Genomic DNA, 18,152 nt, shown 5'->3' with positions numbered 1-18,152 from the left:
CACTGAACCACCAACCAGGCAGCATGCACCAGCTGATATGAGGCCCCCAGCACATATACAGCAGAGGACTGCCGAGTCTGGGTTCAGTCAGAGAAGATGCACCTAAGCCTCAAGAGACTGGAGGCCCCAGGGAGTAGAGAGGTCAGGTATGTGTGTGTGGGGGGGACATCCTCGTGGAGACAGGGGGCAGGGAAGAGATATGGGATATGGAACAGTTGGAGGGTGGACCAGGAGGAGAATAAAATCTAGAATGTAAAAAAGAAAAAAAGAAAATAAATAAATAATAATAATAATAATAATAATAATAGTAATAATAAAGAAATCTTTAAAAGAGGAAAATGACAGTGAAATAAAATTCCCTTCAACAATGCCTATCCACAGTATCCTTCAGTTTGACTCTGCCTTTTGAAGGCACTATCTCACTGCCTGTGGCTTCTATTGTTGCTGTTGTGAAGTCTAGCGCTGTAATTGCTTTCCAACAGCTCTACTCTTTGTCATCTCACTTTGTCTCTTAAGAAAAAGGAGAGAGGGATGGAGAAATGGCGCAGGCTTTAAAGACTAGGCTCACAACCAAATATATAAAGGAGAGATAATATACCCTATACTTCTAGAAACCTCCTAGCCATCTCTTTAAACATTGCTTTTTCCCATTCCATTTATTCTCTTGTCCAAACCTCCAATTAGGCCAATGTTAGGGTTTTTTTTTTTTCAATCTTCCCTGTGGTTTAATCTGTTTTTAAATTCTCATTTGCTTTTACAAGACTCTAATTTACTTCCACTTATGTGGAATTTCTTCAGAACTCATTGATTCTTCATTCAGCTATTTAACCCAGTCGTTATTTTATGGAGTTGAACAATCCTGTTTTTCCACTTTTCCCACCCTGCCTGGTTTTATTTTTTACTCCTCCATTTATATCTCCAAACATTTTCTACATATTTCTGTGCTGGCATGACAGCTCTCCTAACTAAGCATGTGACTTTAGACAAAGGACAGTATCTTTATTCCTTTGTACCTCATCCGGTAAATGGAGATAATCATTGTATCTTCCTCGTAGACAGATAGGTATTAAATGGATGGTTCATATCTTACAATGCCTCTGTCAGGATATAAAAGTCAGCCTGAGCTTTTCATTCAGAGGAGAAATTATTATACACAAGAAACTCAGTTACAAAAATTAACAGAGTTAATAATAACAAGAAAACAGGACGATAGTGTGGCATCAAGGTTAGGAAGGATGGAAAGCTGCTCTATGCTGTGTACAGAGGCTCTCCTGAGCTTCCTCTGCTCTGCTCCCATGGCCCCACCTTCTGCCCAATCAGCTGGCTACTCTCTCTTCAGCAAGGCATCCCTTGATCCTGTAACTTTTTCAGTTCTTCACTGCTTGGAGGCCACTGCAAGAAGAGTCAGCCAAGAGCTGACTAGCTGCTGTCATCTAACCAGGTACAAAGTAGGACGGCACAGCAGGAGAATGAGGAGGGCAAGCATCCAGCTCGGTCAGCATCAGATATGACTGGTAGACTGTTTATGTACCAGTAACAAGATAGATGCCTGCTATGTGGCAGTTAGACTCTATAACAGAAATATGCCCAGTAACTCAGTCACAGGTGGAATCTTAAAATGTCCCAACTGCTGTCTCTTATACATGTAACCCAGAGTTTGTGGCTCTGGACGTTTGGTGACATTCAATGATGAGCTCAGGTGCAGCTGATTTTAATCTGTGGGCATAGTCTTCTCTGGATAAATTAGGGTCTTACCTCCAGAAAGAATTTGTTTCTGTTTCCTTGCTGGGGAGTCAGCATAATGCCAACAACCCAGAGCTTACTTCTGCATGTTTCAAAGGCCTCCTCTTGGCTCCTGTCTATGAGGCTCACTGTCCCATATCACTGTCCCATAGTTCAAGGGCCCCATCACTTGCAACACTAATATATTTTCTCTAGGGTAGGAGGCCTGTGTCTGCCTATAACTCGCCACAACTCTGCCTATTGCTATGAAGGAACATGAAGGCAGTAGACACAAAAATAAAATCAGAGGTTTCCTATCCCTTCTGGGTGTCTGAAAAAGTATTTCAAAAAATCTACTTTACCGGGGGCTGGAGAGATGGCTTGATGGTTAAGAGCACTGACTGCTCTTCCAGAGGTCCTGAGTTCAATTCCCAGCAACCACACGGTGGCTCACAACCATCTGAAATGGGATTCGATGCCCTCTTCTGGTGTCTGAAGACAGCTACAGTGTACTCATCATATATATAAAATAAATAAATAAAACCTTTATAAATATCTATTTTACCTAAGATCAACTTGCTTTGAGTCTAAACAACCTTGAAAAGTCTATTTCAGGTGAAAACTGGATTATGCATTTTATTCTATAGGCAGTAGGGGAAGCGTGTTGGAGGTGATGGGAGTCAATTTAGGCTTCAGGATAAAAAAGGGCAGTAAAAGAGCCCAGTTCTAGGTTTGCAATTTCCCATTTACTTTAATATTAGAATCAGAATCTCTGAAAAGGTATGTCAATGGTAATTAGGTATTCTGATTTAATAGGAAAATCTAAATTTCTAGTCATTAATTTTATTTATAGATATCACACATGGATTTGACAGAACTCAAAATCTGACTTGAACAGGTGTGATCTCTGTAACTGGCCTTCATCATAATTCTAATACATTGGCGGCCTAGCTTAATGGTCTATGAATGTGAATGTCATTAACAAGACCTCAAAGAGTCAGGTGCCTGACAGTCTAACAGTAGCAAGGAATATCGGACCTTGCCTACTTGAATACTGCGATCAGTGTTCAAACCTGGGCGGCTTTACCAAAGGAACACTCCCCCAGTGTGTCCAGAAAAGCCCTAAGAGTAACCTAGAGGCCAGCCGAGGTCTCGCTAAGATTCTGATTCCATGAGTCATGTTTCATGGGCTCCAAATTCCTTCTTGCCCTGGAAAAGCGAGCCCTAGGAAGAGTAACTTCCAGCCACGAAGTGACAGAAGCAGGTGAACGGAACTTAGGCTTTGAGAGTCTCTTAGCAATCAAATGAAGAAAAGTGATGTTTCAAATATAAATAGCAAAGATTGAAGGAAGCATTGAAAGCTGCAACTCCACCCAGCATGGATGACAAGATGCCGTTTCCTGGTTGCGTTTAAGCACGTGCTTGACTAGACAGCTAAAACGGTAGAGATGATGAGTGGGAGGGTGCATGGGAGGATGGAAGGTGGGGCATTCCTGAGGAGTAGCTGAAACGAGATTGATACAAAGGCAAGATCCATTGCCGTGGCCAGTCCACAAAACACACTGATAAATAGGGTGGTAGCGGTAAGGGAAGAGGGAGGGACCCAGGATAAACAACTTGGCTTTTCACTTGAGCAACTGGGTAATTAAAGAACCATGTAGTCAGAACCAGGAAACTGGGAGAGGTACAGGCTGGGCCTGAACACCAAGAGTTCTGTTTGTAACACGTTGATTTGAAGCTGTTTGTGGAAGAGCCAGGCGACTCTTCCACAGGGGTGCAGTTGAATACCCTGTGAGGGGTGCAGTTGAAGATATGAGCATAGGATGTATCTGAGGCACCTACTGAACCGACACAGAGCCTCCAGGCTACTCACACCTGAGTTTGCCCCAAAAGTTTTTGAGCTACTATAATGACCGATGAACCAAATGGCAAATTCAACTTGCTCTCCCCAATACTACGCCTAGCTAAAAGGTTTCTGTTTCAGGAAGTCATCTAGAGTCGGCTCTGCCACTACCCTCCACTCTGCCCTTTTAAAGATTTACTTTATTTTTAACTGAGTATGTGGAGACTGGATGCATGTGAAGGCAGTGCCAGCGAAGGCCAGATAAAGAAGTCAGATCCCTTGGAATGGAGTTACAGGCAGTCGCTCAACATGGGTTCTGGGTACCGAATGCCAATCTTTGCAGAGCTGTACATACTCTTAACCACTGTGCTATCTCTCCAGCCCATACACTCCATTTTTCTCAGAGAAAAAAATTCCCTACCACTCCTAAGGCAGAGTCAGATAACTGTCTAAATTTCCTCTGAAGCCTTTGTATTCTGCCCTGGACCCCAACTCTCACCCTCTCTTAATGTGTGGATGAACATCAATTCTTCCTTCTGTTTTCCTGGTCCTCATCTCCCTCTATGCTCTGGTTTTCCTCTTAATCCTAAGCACTGCTCTAGAGAGAGAAAGAGAAATAGACCCTGCTCTGAAGGAAGACACAGAGATTGTGAGGGGAGGAAACAAGAATTCCAGGAGACCCTTGCTGAGCACCTGAAAGGATGATCATCATGAAAACTCTTGAGAAGACACACCTTTTGCATCCTGGTCACTCACCTGTCTTCTGGAAGATTCCTCACATCTATCTTGGACCTGCCACCAGCACTAACTGCTGTGTCCTTCTCACAGCATAGGCTCCAGCCGCCCCTTTAGGCCTTACACCCCTTCCCTCTTATTGGCCCATCTCTCCCAATCACTATATGTCTGCATACCACCCATTAAGGTGACCTAGCTCACATGTGACCTAGCCTTGAAAATGAGGAAAAGAAATGAAAATCACTTAAAGCTCTTCATTCTAGGAGCTACTTATCTCCTTTGGCCCTTAGAGTGATACAGATAGTTTTGTTTGTTTGTTTGTTTTTTAGTTTAGTTCAACAAACATCTGTTGAATACATATGATATTCTAGCTACTGGAGAGTCAAGATGAAATTTTTTTATTAGATATTTTCTTTATTTACATTTCAAATGATATCCCCTTTCCCAGTTTCCCCTCTGGAAAAAAAAAAACCTGTTCCCACTCCCTTCCCCTGATCACCAACCCACCCTCTCTGGCTTTCTGGCCCTGACAGTCCCCTATACTAGGGCATAGAACCTTCACAGGACCAAGGGCCTCTCTTCCCATTGATGACTGACTAGGCCATCCTCTGCTACATATGCAGCTGGAGCCATGAGTCTCACCTTGTGTACTCTTTGATTGGTGGTTTAGTCCCTGGGAGCTCTGAGGATACTAGTTATTTCATATTGTTGTTCCTCCTAAAGGGCTGTAAACACCTTCAGCTCCTTGGGTCCTTTCTCTAGCTCCTTCATTGGGGACCTGTGCTCAGTCCAATGGATGGCTGTGAGCCTCTACTTCTGTATTAGTTGGGCACTGGCAGAGCCTCTCAAGAGACAGCTATATCAGGCTCCTGTCAGCCAGAACTTACAGGCATCCACAATAGTGTCTGGGTTTGGTGATTGAATATGTGAAGGATTCCCAAATAGGCCAGTCTCTGGATTGTCCTTCCTTCAGTCTCTGCTCCATACTTTGTCTCTCCAACTCCTTCCATGAGTATTTTTCCCCCTTCTAAGAAGGATCAAAGTATCCACACTTTGGTCTTCCTTCTTGAGTTTCTTGTGGTTTGTGGATTGTATCTTGGGTATTCTGAGCTTCTGGGCTAATATCTACTTATCAGTGAGTGCATACCATGTATGTTCTTTTGTAATTGGGTGTCCTCACTCAGGATGATATTCTCCAGATCCATCCATTTCCCTAGGGATTTCATAAATTCATTGTTTTTTAACAGCTGAATAGTACTCCATTGTGTAAATGTACCACATTTTCTCTATCCACTCCTCTGTTGAGGGACATCTGGGTTGTTTCCAGCTTCTGGCTAGTATAAATAAGGCTGCTATGAACATAGTGGAGCATGTGTCCTTATTACATGTTACAGCATCTTCTGGGTATATGCCCACGAGTGGTATAGCTGGGTCCTCAGGTGCTGGTTCAACTGGCAGTTAGCATGTAGAAGAATGCAAATCGATCCATTCCTTTCTTCTAGTACAAAGCTCAAGTCCAAGTGGATCAAGGACTTCCACATAAAACCAGATACACTGAAACTAATAGAAAAGAAAGTAGGGAAAAGCCTCAAGCACATGGGCACAGGGGAAATTTTCCTGAACACCAATAACTTATGCTCTAAGATCAAGAATTGACAAATGGGACCTCATAAAGTTGCAAAGCTTCTGTAAGGCAAAGGACACTGTCAATAGGACAAAACAGCAACCAATAGATTGGGAAAAGATCTTTACCAATCCTATATCTGAAAGAGGGCTAATATCCAATGTATACAAAGAACTCAAGAAGTTAGATTCCAGAGAGCCAAATAACTCCATTAAAAATGGGGTACAGAGCTAAACAAAGAATTCTCAATTGAAGAATACCTAATGGCTGAGAAGCACCTAAAGAAATGTTCAATATCCTTAGTCATCAGGTAAATGCAAATCAAAACAACCCTGAGATTCCACCTCACACCAGTCAGAATGGCTAAGATCAAAAACTCAGGTGACAGTAGATGCTGGCAAAGTTGTGGGGAAAGAGGAGCACTCCTCCATTGCTGGTGTGATTGCAAGCTGGTACAACCACTCTGGAAATCAGTTTGGAGGTTCCTCCGGAAATTGGGCAGGTAGATTTTTATCATGCACATTATGTAGTTAAGAGAACAGGCTCAAGTGGGCATATGATGAGAAGCTGAAACTCAAACCCCAAGTCTGTTAACATCAAGATCTATGTCCTCAACCACCATATCATTTTACCTCAAAATCCAATACTATCATCCTGACCTTATATGCCACCCAAACTACATCTCAGGCCTAGTGCAGAGGATGGCTTGGATGAAGCCATTCATAGCATACCTAAGGAGTCTCCAAGTGATTCCAAAATGGACCCAGGACTGAGGACTACTATCTACTCAGTCTCTTCTTTTATCACTGCAAAAGGATCACTTAATACTTCTGAGTTCCCACACTACTTTGTTTCTACCTCCAGCCATATTATTTGTTCACTCATTGGATCAGCCATTCAACAGGTCCTCATTGATCCCTTCAGTGTAGCTTGGGGTGCTCCGGTAACCCCAGGCATCAATGTGAGTCAAGATGATGGTCTCTACCCTCATGGAGGCTGCTCTCCAACAGAAGTGATTTAGTAATTATGAGATGTACACAAATATGAAAGGCAAAAAAAAAACTCTTTTAAAGCAAAATATAAAAGAACATCTTTGTGACTCGGGCATGAATGTATTTTTCATTTAAAATACATTTAATGTATTTAAAGTCCTTAAGGCAGAAATCATTAATGAAAAACTGACCAGTTTGACATTTAAATATTAACCTCTTTTTCATCGATAGACACTATTAAAAAGTAAAAAGATGAGCCACAAACTAGGAGCCCAGGCTTATAGCATGTATGTTTTATAAGAGGATCTCAGATATGAGGAGCTCCTACAAGGAAACATGAGAAAATAAATACCCCACTGTAGGGGAATGCATGTATTTTATCCAAAAGTAGATACAAGTGGCTAGTCAGCATTTTAAAAGATTATTTACCTCATTAAAAATTAGAAATATGGAAACTTAGCTACAACAGGATACCATTTTATACCAAATGGACCTTTAATTGAAAGTCAGCCTACACCAAGTATTACCAAGAATGTGGTATGACTGGGGCTGCTTCGAAACTGCCAGTGGGTGTGTGTTGCTGACATTCACAACAAAATTCAGTAAGTCCATGATAGGTGGACCAGGAGATGACATAAGACCATGGAGAAGGTGGAGCAGGAAAAGCTTCCTGGAAGCTGAAATCAAGGGAGGGTGTTCCAGGCAGAGGGAGGATGGGTGTGTTCTATTCGGTGCCAAAGAGTATGCTTAGTCCCAGTCAGGAAGCCAAAGACCATATCAAATTGCTTATGGTCTAAGTACCAGGGTTTAAAGTGTAACAGTCATTTCTTCATTCAGAGGTGTGTGTGTGTGTGTGTGTGTGTGTGTGTGTTTATGTGTGTAAATATATGTATGTGTGAGTGCATTTGATCTGTCAGGTACATGTAGAAACCAGAGGTTAACTTCAGGTATCTTTCTAGTCTATTTTTTAACCTTATTTATTTATGTATGAGTGTTCTGTGAGCATATATTACTGCATGCCAGAAGAGGGCATCAGACCCCATTGCAGATAGTTGTGAGCCACCATGTGGTTGCTAGGAATTGACTTGGGGCCTCTGGAAGAACAGTCAGTGCTCTTAACACTAAGCCATCTTTCCAGCCCCCCTAGACTATTCTTTATATTACTTGTTGAGTAGAGTCTCTTGTTGAACATGGAGCTTGCTTTTTCTACTAGACTGACTACCCACCAAGTTCACAAGATTTCTGCCTCTCCACTGCCCTTAGTACTGGGATTAGAGGCATACTACCATACCTAGCTTTCATATGGGTGCTGGAGATCTGAACTCAGATTCTCAGGGCAGTACAGTGAGCACTTTGCACACCAAGCAATCTCCCAGCTCCTCATTCACTCATTTAGCAAAAAAATTCTCTGCCACCAAGCATGGACCAGATCCAATACAGGCTTACATCCTATATAACTCGATCCATTGAGGAAATCTCAGTCTAGCTGTGGGGTAAAGAACAGGTTGAAGGTTCTTTCACAACTAGCAGCAGATATATCATCTATGAGGTGAACCCAGGGCCATTTTTTCAAGGCAGAGAACCTTGATTTGGAGATGGGGTGAGTGGGAGCTGAGGGGTGGGGAGGGGTGAGGCAAAAGGGAGCTGATATGATGGCTGATTCATTGTGACATCAGAGTGATGCGTGAGAAGACTGGAGGAGCCACAGCCAAACATCAGGTGGGTGTTAGGATATTCACGGGTGTTTTAGCTTGGTTTTGCTATGACAAGACACATGAGGCAACCTATCCTATACAGAAAAGACATTTATTTAAGTTAAGGCTCTGTCAATTTAAGGACACAATGCCAGCATCAGCTCAGCTCTGGCAAGAAGGTCATAATAACATAATAAATGATACTTCAATAACAAGGACACACAGAGATAACATTACCAGGTGGGACACCAAAAGCAAGTCAGGACTCAGGCTCTGGCTACATCAAAATATGCTTCCTTCAAAAAAAAACCATGCAAGAGTGCCCAGAGGGTAACCAGAAACCCTTGTGAGAGCGTGCTTTCAATGATCTGTGGACTTCACCACTAGGCCTCAATGCTCCACATCCTGAGACACCCATGCCTGGGAGAAAGGGGAAGCACACATTCAAACCAAATACATCACAACAGTGAGCTGGGCTCACTGACTCAAAGAGGGAGGCAAGGCGTGGACAGATTGCACAGTTCAGAATCGTTAAAGGGTTAGCAAAAGATATTACAGGAGACAAGCAAGGAAGGACCCACAGAGAGGTACAGTGGCCCTGCAAAGACCAAGGCAGGAAAGGCTGTGGTATAAGAAGAAATGAAAATGGTTCATTATAAAATACTGCTGGAGAGTCAAATCTTAAACCACACTGAGTGAGCTCTGACTGAGGGCAGATGGTCATCAGAAGGATTGGATAAAGTGTGCTAAGAGCAAGGACGGTGAGGGCTGAGAGACGAGAGGGAAATCCAGGGAAGTGGAAAGGAGCCATTCACTGCCTTCCTTGTGGTTTCTCTATTGTTTTTGTTTTTTTGTTTTGTAGGTGTGGTGAGAAATCACATGCCAGTAGAGTACAAAGTTGAAATAGAATAAGAAGCAGGAAGAGTAAAGTCCCAGAGAAGCAGCATTCTCTCTCAGCCTCTATTGTTGTGCTGTGATACTGCCATTCGGCATTCTCAGTTACAATTGTGTAAACCCCACATGTTCAAAAGCATCCTCCCAGGAAGACTGCTCCTCCATCAGGGGTCAAGCTCAGTCCCCAGGTGCTCAGGCTCACACACCATTTTTAACAACTGGCTCTAAGTTGAAGGAGCGTCACAACCCTTTGCTTAGTAAGACTCAGGACTCAGGAACATTTATATTTGTCACAATTCTTCTTCAAGGGACACAAATCAGATGGGCTAGCCCAATGGGCAGATACAGGGAAGAAAAATCAAGTAAAGAACAGGCTTCAGGGCTTGCTCAGAGAAGTATGCCCCCATCTAGGAAGCATCTGCAGGCTCCAGGGACCAGGTGTTGGGAGTGGGGGCAGGGTTATGAAAGCAATACTCTTACATTCAGTCTTCTCTAAAGATCTAATGATGAACTGATATCAGTGGCTCAAGGCCACAAATCATATATTTGATTTTTATGGTGTCTAGACCCCATTAAGCTACTGAAGCACTAGAATGGGAACCAGCTTCCTAGGTGGTAAGTACAATGACATGTATTTTGATCATAATTTATCATATTCACACTTCAGTCTCCTCCAGCTTGTAAGCCCTGCCCTGATCCATGCTGGAAGGCCAAGCAGCTTGATCCTGTGCAGGTCTTGTGCAAGCAACCATAGCTATGAGTTTGAATCTTATCATATCCAGAAAACGCTGTCTTGGTACAGTCCTCCTAACTTCTGGCTCTTACAATTTTCCCACCTCTTCTTCCAAGATGGTCCATGATCAGTCGTGAGTCTCTTCATTTACTGCTGCCCACTGGAGTACTTTGCTCTTTATCTAACCTCTCTCTATAGATATCTGGTCATTGGGGTAGCTTCAAGCTAATTAATTCTGACGTTATCAAAGATATTCCTGCTGCTTAGAAAATCCCAAGGGCTTTAGAAGTAGCATACTAGTAAACCAGAGCAAAGACCAAATAAATTGTGTATTAGATAATAATCGAAGGCTCAAAGCCTGCATAAGAGGCAGTTAGGCTGCAGAGCTTCTACTACTTTGGCATTGTGATAGTTTGTATATGCTTAGCCCAGGGAGCGGCACTATTTTGAGGTGTGGCCTTGTTGGAGTAGATATGTCACTGTGTACATGAGCTTTAAGACCCTCATCCTAGCTGCCTGGAATTCAGTCTTCCACTAGCAGCCTTCAGATGAAGGTGTAGAACTCTCAGCTATGCCTGCACCATGCCTACCTGGATGTTGCCATGTTCTTGCCTTAATGATAATGGACTGAACCTCTCAACCTGTAAGCCAGCCCCAATTAAATGTTGTCCTTATAAAAGTTGCCTTGGTCATGGTGTCTGTTCACAGCAATGAAACCCTAACTAAAACAGATAGTGAGGCAACAGAGGCATGATGGGAAATGCCAAGAGTGCCCCCCTTTCATGGTTCAGTACAAATGAGAGTAATAATGTCAGGTTTGCAGGACAATGGTATGTAAAATTGCTGCTGTGGACAGGAATCTCTGCAGGGCTAATGAACAGAGGCAGAGCCAAGTGAGTGGCACCCATTGCTGAGGTGTAGCAGCTTCTTCCAACCCCAGCAGCCCCAGTGGGGACAGGGCGAAAGCAGATCATACATATAGATGAGCTAGCCTTGGGTTTTATAGAATGAGTTCAACAAAAAGGACTCGGAGGGCTGCTCATGAGAGCAGTACCAACACTGAAGAGATGGGGCATGAAATTGAGCTGGGAAATAAGGAAGGAAAAGCAGAAAGGCAGCTTGAGACCCTGGATGCAGATCGGTAGGAAGCTCTGATAAGAACACATTGATGTATTGAGCTTGTGTGGGTGAGAATGCTGGACCGCTGGAGACTGTGGTCACAGATGAGAATGGGTATGTACATGGGACTGTCCCAAAGGCTCTGAGGGCAGCAAAAAGAGACACCCTACCTACTACCGTGTTTAGTACCTACTTTTATTTTTTGTATTGAAGGTACTAAAGCTCTCCAAAGGGAGAGAGTCATGCTTGACTCACCTGTGTTCGAAGACTAAATGGTGCTAGGCTATGAAAAGTGCCGGAGAGTCCAGGATGCCTCTGAGTAGAGACACCGAGAGTGCCATTCTTCCACTGAGACAAAAGCCCCAGGGCCACTGATGCATCTGCAAGTATCCCCCATCTCTACTGCAGCCACAGGTGATACTCACTGGTCACACACAGGCTCGCTCATAACCGATGGCCCCTGTGGGTGTGTCAGAGTGTCAGAGGTCCGACGGCAAGAGTGGAAGCAAGGCCATATCCACTAGCAGGGAAGGAATGAGGAGAGGGAGAGGCAAAGAAGAGCTTCCTCATGCCCACAATGTTTCATCTCTCTGAAGTGTTTTTCCTTGGGGGACTTTGTTTATCATTATAATGGCAAAAGTTCTAATTCCCCCCCCCCCACCATTTTCTTTTCAACTTACCAACCATGTGCTGCCTAGAGGATTTCAACCTGGCTTTGAGTACACACTACAAGCAAATTGTCACCTGGGAGGTGGCCACTTTTGTCACTACCCTCTATAGAGGGTTTTTTTTTTTTCAGTGATAAGAAAACACACCAGTATTTCATGTTATAAATATCAGGTAATCAAAAGGAAACTGGGATCCATAGGCAGAGACTTGAGTGAGGATGTTAACGAATGGGAAATCAACAAGCAGAAATGTCAGAGGTCGGCGAATTCTGGCCAACCTTGGCAACAAAGGCCATGTGAGCAGACAGTGCCTGGGAAATGAGGCAAAAGGAAGAGCCAGACTAAATATCAGGATTGATCAGTTCTTGCTAAAATAAACATAGTGCAAGACTTGGGGGATTTCCTAAAACCCTGTCAGAGCATGTTTGTCAGTACAAGAGCTAAGCACTCTGACAAGCAGTTGGAGTAAACCAGTAAGTGAAACATGGGTTCAGAAAGAACACCAAGGGCCTACTCTTCTCCGTTCTATCCCCGTGTGTTCCATTGCCTGTGCTGCCATCTGTGAGATGACACATGAGGGACCAACTCCTAGCACCTAAGCAAATTCTGCTGAGGTTCGAAGCCCAGGGTTGACACTGACATTTCATAGTCCCAGGTTGTCGCAAGAGCAGGATGTAGCATCAGGCCCTCCTCTCCACGTGAATGCCTAGTGTGGGCAAGAAGAATTGGCGTTGGAAGTCAAGCACATGTCCTAATCTCTAGCAAGCCTCATCCCTTGACAGTCAGCTGCTGTTGGGAATTTGGATAGAGGGTTAAACAGGTGCTCAGGAGCCTTAAAGCGGCAGTGAAGTAGGAGTCTATTGGAAAACATTGCAGTCTTGGCTAGCAAGCAGTTTCAGAAGGAACACCCGTGTGGAAGTAAGGGAAGGCAGACAAATGTGCAACGTCAGCTAGAGCCACACAATCTACTGTCGGGAGCCATTTTGTCTGCTTCTGAGAAAGCCAGCCTGTCAGGCAGTGTCAAATCAGGCCAGGCTCTACTGGCAGATTTCCTGGCTTGCTGACGCATGGAATGATAAGAGGGGATACACTTGAAGCTCAGGGAGAGGGGATGAATGCTCTGTTAATCTTGGAGGAAGGAACAGGGAGGAGTAGGGAGACCTCTGGATGGGTACAGATATCGAATGTACGTCAGTCATTGTCTCTGCTGGCTTGTGACTTTGTTTCCCACAATACTGTAAAGTATATAAAACCTAAGAGAAATAAATTCAAGGCTGCCATAGTACTGACTGGACAGTCCTCCCAATTTCTAACTTACATCTCTGAGCCTTCTTTTCTGTCTTTCCTATAATCCTCAGTCCACCATCAGAGGACTGCTTGGCTTTGTACCAGCTAGAACAGTACAGTCTATCAGGCAGGACCCAGGATTATGATCCTCCCACTCAGGGACACTGAACTAAATCCCTCTCAGGACTTTCCAGGGCTTACATTTTCCAGAGCACAGGAAATAAAACTCCAGACAGGAGTCCCTAAGACCACAAAGTGAGGATCAGAATAGAGAGTGTCCTTTTCTCCAGTCTTTGCAATATTTTAATCACCCATGTAGTAAGAATTTTGGTTTCTTTTTTAAAAAAAAAAGATTTATTTATGTTTATATGAGTACACTGTAGTTGTCTTCAGACAGACACCAGATCCCATTACAGATGGCTGTGAGCCACCATGTGGTTGCTGGAATTTGAACTCAGGACCTCTGAAAAAGCAGTCAGTGCTCTTAACCACTGAGCCATCTCTCCAGCCGGAATTTTGGTTTCTTTAAAAACCCAGTTATATTATATGGGAGCATGTTTGTTTTGTTTTGTTTTGTTTTGTTTTAGTCCCAGGTGTGGGCTATGGGGCTGCTTCAGACTGTCCACAGTAGCTAACCATGATTTGTCTCATGCTCTGGCAAGGGTGTGATTCTGCCAGCTGAAAATAGTTTGTGTCTGGAATTCTGGGGACTCTTCAGAGAATATAAAAATGCCAGAGCCCTGAGAGAGGTAGCAGCTGCTGGTTCCCTTCCTGCTTGCCCCTGTTGCTGCTACTTTTTGCTGAATTGTTGGTTTGCTATTTGCTGGATTACTGCTGGTTGGAAATTGAACTTGCCCCAAGGAACTTGAGAACCCTAATCAGCAGGAAGTAGTCTAGAGAGATGTATACTCCCTTTCCTAGCTAACCTTCTTTCTCACCTAGCTAGGGTTGGGGGTTGGGAGGGATTATTAGGCTGGAGAAAGGTGGTAGCTGTAAGAACCTAGTAAGGTAGCCAAAAAGCATGGTTGCAGGCCCACTCTGCCCTCAGGACATGATATAAATAAGTTTGAGGAAGCCTTCTGTGAGATCCTCCCTACTCTCTCCCACTCTTCTTCCAGGCCACAGCCCAAATACAAATGGAGGAATGAGTAGATGGCCCCATTTGTCAGGAAAACTAGTCCCAAATGGAAGCCAGGAGTGGTGATGGCAAGATGATGGCTGTTTTTTGTTTATTTCATCAGTTCACACTCGTGGAGCATTGGCTCCAGTCATAGCTACAAGCAAGGAAATCTCACCCCATGTAGTACACGTACAGATAAGGCTTAATGATAAAGGTGTGCTGAAGAACACGGACAGAAAGCATCCACCACTTAGCTTGTCACAGGGAGGAGAAGCAAGAGATGAATCTTGAAAGACTGAGTAGGCCCAAATGACAAGGAAGAGAAAGATTTTTTAGCAGGATCACAAGTTGTGCAAAAGAACAGACGATAGAGAGAATGTACTATTTAGAGGGCTGCAAATAGCTGGGAGAGACTGAAGCATGGAGAGAAGAGGAGAGCCTGAGAGTCCAGGACAGGCTTTGTACATCACGTCCATGTTTAGATCTGATCGCACAGGAGCTGCAGAACCAAAGGTGGGATTTAAGCAAGAGATTGCTAGCCTCCAATCTGCTTGTCGGATACAACTCCAAGGCTGTTTAGAAACTAGGTGAAGTTTCCATTGCAATCAAGGGATTCAAGTAGCATATGGCTTAAATAGCCAGGGTGAAAATGGAGACAGCTTCAACTACAACGCAGTAGTTAGTATGGATAGAGAGAAATTTACCCACACAGAAGAACAGCTTAATCCATGGATAGTAGGTTTGAGATGAATAGATAAGTCCTTGGGGTGGCAGCGTTTGGAGAACAATTTCTGGTTGAAGTAAGTTCTCCAGTGAGAGGGGAAGTGAGGCATGGATAATGGAACTCTTCTCCTTCTCACTCTCACATATATACACTATACTTTCATTGATACTTAACACTTTAATATTTTAAACAAAAACTATTGTATATAACACCAAAAAGCTTAAGAAAGGTAGTTTTGTCACTACTCATCTTGATATCTCTTTCCTGAAACATTATACCAAGCATCAGTAGATATGAAAATTTGTTTGTAAGACTGGACACTGTGTGACTATCTCACTGATGTCTGTGAGATATTGGCAGATTGTCTAAACTTCTAATGTCAGAAAAGAAAGGAACCCAACCCAGAGCCTGGTGAGTTTTAGGCTACATATCAATAATCTTGTCTTGTCTTCTCAGTAAGGATTAACATCTGTCCGCCATCAGACTCCTTCCTCCTACAGGGCTCAGTCATATCAGCCACCCAGAGTCTAATCCTGGACCTGATCAAGACACCAACAAATTCTGAGTGGTCCTGCTGACAACTTTCTCTTGTTTGACATGAAAAACTCTGTTCCATCCAACAAGGAGGAAGTGACTGGAGACGTGAAGTTAATAACAGTCCTAGAGGGAAATGGTCAAACCACCTCCCATGAAGTAAGAACCAGAGAGATGAAAATAGGAGGGTGAGACATGTTACAAATAGTTTATCATAGATGTGAGGGTCCCAAGTCCATAAACAATATTATTCCAAAGGCAGAAACCCTGAAGTGATTTTTTTTTTAAAAACAGAGAAGAAAAAAAAAAAAAACCAAAAAGACATCCATAAACAAGGCTGCCAGTCACAGGTGACGAAGTGAATCAGAATAAGGAAGAAACTCGGAAAAGGGGAAGAAGACAACAGACAACTAATTTGGAAAGTCCCACTGTTGTCCCCAGAGACAGAGAAAGAAACAAATTCGCAAGCACAACATGTCACCCACTGAAGGGCAAAGAAGAAAGGTATGGAATGGAGTTGGCCCGGATGTCAGAAGCACAATGTAGAAAGACGGGAGCAGAATTCCTGAGATGTACGTCTCTACCCAGCAATCCTGCTGAAAATATGATTGGGTCTGAGAAAATGGTCCAGAGATGGGTTCTGTGTAGACAGGAGGAGGGGCAGTAAGTGGTCAGAGCAATTAAAAGTGCGGTAGAGCTTTAATACTTAGAAGTCCTTATGGAGACTGGGATGATGCAGGGGGTGGCTGATAGTAAGTACTGCATAAGGGCCATTAAAAACAAAAAAAGATTGTTTTTAGTTTGCATCCAAGAAAAAATGGTAAAATGCAGAGACCATGATCTAAGATAAGCAGACAATCCACTAAAGCTTGAGGGAGGTGGGTACCCTGCAGGTGTCCAAACAGGAAAGCAAACCAAGAAGACTGAGAAGAAAAACCCAGTTCAGATTGACTTCATCAACCTGGATCAGACTTAGGGAGTCAGGTGACAGGAGGGTCATTGCCAGCATAATTAAAACACAATACAATTTGGGGAAAAGTTTCCTGGTTAATAGAATCCCCAGTACACAAGAAAGCATAATTATATTGAAACTTCATTTAGGGTACATGTCATTTCTTCCAAGAAGATAGGGGATGGTAAAGATAGGCTATCCTGGACTAACTTAAGGGTCTAAGGGTCTGGCCTGGTCTTGATCATACAGACAGTGTAGAACTCATTTGGGCTATTTACCACCTCTGGTCCTGATTGTAGGGATTGATATGGCCTGGCCCAATAGGTAATGTAGACCACCAGGCTGTTAATCACCTCCAACTCCCAGCTTTCTGGGTGGGAAAATGGGTTTTATATCTAATCCTTTGAAGGAACAGTCCTGTGTGTTTAATATTCGTGGTTTCTCTGGAGATCTGGGGGCATAAGGGAGGACCTTCATGCTGTGCTCCCAGTAGAAGCCCATTAAATTGTGCATTAACTATGGCTGCTCTTCTGAAGCCCATAGCCAAGTCACCTGGAAGAAAGCCCATCTGTCCTTTTAGAGAACATTAACAGGTCCTGGAGAGGTGGGTGCTCTTACAGAGGACCCAGATTCATTTCCAGAGCTTCTATGGTGGCTCCCAACTGTCTGTAACTCTCTTCAAGGATCTGATGCCCTCTTCTAACCTACCCAGGCAGCAGGCATGTACATGGTGCACATGTGTCCACACAGGCAAAGCACTCAAAATCATTACAAATAAAAATAAATAAATCTTTTTGTAACATATTTCCAGAACCCTCAGATAAGTACCAGAGCCCCTTGTTCATGGAATTTTCACCCACTGTGAAAGTCATGCACCTAGCCACCTAGAGATATTTCTGTCAGATACAAAGTGAAGCCACATTTTAATAGCCTTCCAAGGGTAGAACAACAACTTGTCCATCAAGAGAGAGAAAGCTGTTGGAGACCATTGTAGAGAGATCATCTTGTGTATTGTATAGATGCCTCACCTGTGAATTAAAAAGCCTATGGCCAGGAGTTGCTTCTGGTCTGCCTGGGCCGGCTGGTGCCCTGAGCTCCGCAGCAAGTCCAAAAACACCCAGAGGAAGCTCCATTCCCAGACACTCTAACAGGCCCAGGATCAGAGGTGAGGAAGACACATCCATCCCAGGGAGTAACTGGAACCAGCGGGACCAGGCACACAGGAACTCCACCAGCCCTGTGGCTTGGGTTGCTTTTGGTCTGTCTTGGCCGGCTGGTGCCCTGAGCAGACCTTGAGCACAAGCTCCGCAGCCAGTCCCAAAACACCCAGAGAAAGCTCCACTCCCATGTTCTCTAACAAACTCAGGATCACAGGATCCCAGGATCACAGGATCCCAGAATCACAGGATCACAGAGACAGCTTGATTCTGAAGAGTTCTGACAACAACCAGGATCACAGGAAGGACAGGCTCCAGTCAGATTTAGCAAGGGCAGGGAGCACTAGAGATAAC

Source organism: Mastomys coucha, unplaced genomic scaffold, assembly GCF_008632895.1.
Source record: "Mastomys coucha isolate ucsf_1 unplaced genomic scaffold, UCSF_Mcou_1 pScaffold15, whole genome shotgun sequence".
Classification (NCBI taxonomy): Eukaryota; Metazoa; Chordata; class Mammalia; order Rodentia; family Muridae; genus Mastomys; species Mastomys coucha.
Note: the sequence above shows the minus strand (reverse complement) of the source record.